The sequence below is a fragment of the Protopterus annectens genome, chromosome 6.part0 (genome assembly GCF_019279795.1).
Source record: "Protopterus annectens isolate FY-2018-M chromosome 6.part0, PAN1.0, whole genome shotgun sequence".
Taxonomy (NCBI): Eukaryota; Metazoa; Chordata; order Ceratodontiformes; family Protopteridae; genus Protopterus; species Protopterus annectens.
Genome location: NC_056737.1, coordinates 1521524214 through 1521526713, shown reverse-complemented (window position 1 = coordinate 1521526713; position 2500 = coordinate 1521524214).

Here is a 2500-nt window from a genome sequence, read left to right as displayed (position 1 = left end):
TTGACCTTAGAGCTTTCTCTGACCACTGCTTGCAGCTGATTGTGGCAAATACTGGTTTATGCTGTGAACCGACTGTTTCACTGGGGATGACTTTGCAATCATGGATTCTACCCCAGTGCCTTTTCCTTACTAGGAGGAAGTCTACCTGAGTTGCATGCTGGCTACTCTTGTATGTGATCTTGTGACTGTCTGTCTTTCTGAACCATGTGTTGGCTACTACCAAGCCATTTTCCAGACAGAAGTCTAGAATAGCTTCTCCTTCTTTATTCCTATTGCTCCACCCATGTGGGCCCAGGCAGTCCTCATATCCTGTTCTGTCTGTCCCGATATGTGCAATTAAGTCACCCATTATCAACACCAATTCATGTTGTCCTGCTTTATCTAGTAGGTCCTGCAACTGCTGTCTGAATGCACTCTTTTCCTCACTATCACAATCCTGCTGTGGGGCATAGGCTGAGATTATGAATACTGTCCTATCATTACACTGGAGTCTGATTGCCATGAGTCTGTCATTAATTCTGATGATATCCCTCACTGACTTCTGAAGCCTCTTTCTCACCACAATTCCACCACCTGAGTAGTAGGGTCTGGATCCCAAGCCAAGTTGCTTTGTTGCACTGCCCTTCCATCTCATCTCTTGGATACATAAAATGTCCAGCCTCCTCCGTATCATCATGTCATCCACTTCTAAGCTGCGTCCTGTCAGTGAACCTACATTAAGTGTAACAATTCTTAGTTCATGTTTGGCAGGTTGGTTGGTTTTATGTCCAGCTTTCACTCCACAGAGCTATCCCAGGTAACCCAGGCTGGGCAACTAGACACCGGCCAGCCAGTAGCCTATTGACCCAGGGCTGATAGGCTTTTATGGTGGGCACACACTGGTCAATAGGGGCACATATACCCCTCCCACCATTAGCATGGGTCCCTGGCGTGGGTCAGAGAGTAGGCCGGGTCCTCTGATCCTCTTATATATATAAATATATGTATTCTAAATATACAGAAATTTATGACAGCTACAAAAGCATGTAATCAGAGGGTCATGCTGCTGCACACTAGAATTTAAAATCTGGAAACTCACTCACTGGAAGTATTCCTTAAAATGGGGAACAATGACATCTGTGCTGTGACAGAGACCTGGATAAAGGAAGCAGGAAGCAGCCCTGCAGTACCAGCCTATATGTAATTCCACAACGTTTGGCTGCAGAATGTAGACTGAAGCTCCAAAAGTGGTGGTATTTTCATATTCATAAAGGATGCACACACCTCCAGAGTGGTAGACCAACATTATGCATTACAGATCCTGCAGGCATAGCTGACATTGTGTAAAACAGTGATTCAGGTTGTAGCCTGCAATAGGTCCCCATACATTTCCCAAGACTCACACTCCATGTTCATAAATACCCTGGGGAATATTAGTGTCCAACCTAACACTCTCATACTGGTTGAGTTCAACTACCCCACCATTAAGTGGGAATGTTACTCATGTACTGATGCACATGCCCATCACATCAACCTGGTCCTTCCTAACATGGGCAACTGTTGCTCTACACCAATAGTCAACATCTCACTTGTTCTATCTGAACACAAAGTAATCACCTTTGGAAATCCACAGTCATCCTACCCCCACTGCACAGGTAACTACCATGAAAAGCCTTTCCAAAGCTAACTGTCGCCTTATAAAAGCAGAGGTGACTAACTTCAGATCAGCCATTCAAATGGGGACTAGTTGCATGACAGCTGAATCAAATTACAATGCACTATGAACACGTACACAAATGCATGGATACCACCTTACCCAATACAACCAGGACCCTCACCTCCAATAAAAGGAAGCTGATTTGGTGATCCCCTGGAATAAAGAAACTGTACAAGAGAAGGAGGGAACCGATGTGGAATAAGGTGAAGTCCCAAGACAGGAAATAAACCCTTATCAGCCTGAATGAATAGTTGAGATCCCTCATCAAATACCACAAAGTTAGCCGTGAGAACAGACTTGGAGCACATAGTAAAGACAACCACAAGGCCTCATGCAGTTGTGTAAAGAGTCTCCATGGCAATACCAAGAATTGCTCTGAACAACTAGACAATTATACCTCCCGGACTGAGCAAACAAATAATGCCAATATACTGGCTGGCATCTTGAGTGCAAACAGTACCCCTCACTCCCCCCCAAAGGACCAATCACAATACCAGTACACTGCTAGACAACCAGTATTACTGCAGCACAGGTTACAACACCACTGTCCAAGGCCAAGAATACAGCCTCTATGGGACCTGAGAATATCCCTAGCTGTGCTCCACATGAACTACAGAGTGACCTTTCACCTTACCTGTGTGCCCTGTTCAAGCACAGCCTCACCTCATGCTTTGTCCCTACTGAATTGTGTACTGCTACAGTCACCCCTCCCCACAAATTAGGTGTAACTACAGACCCTGGGAAATACTGCCCCAACTGCCTGACAAGTCTGTTATGTGAAGCTATGGAATGCATCATCATGCA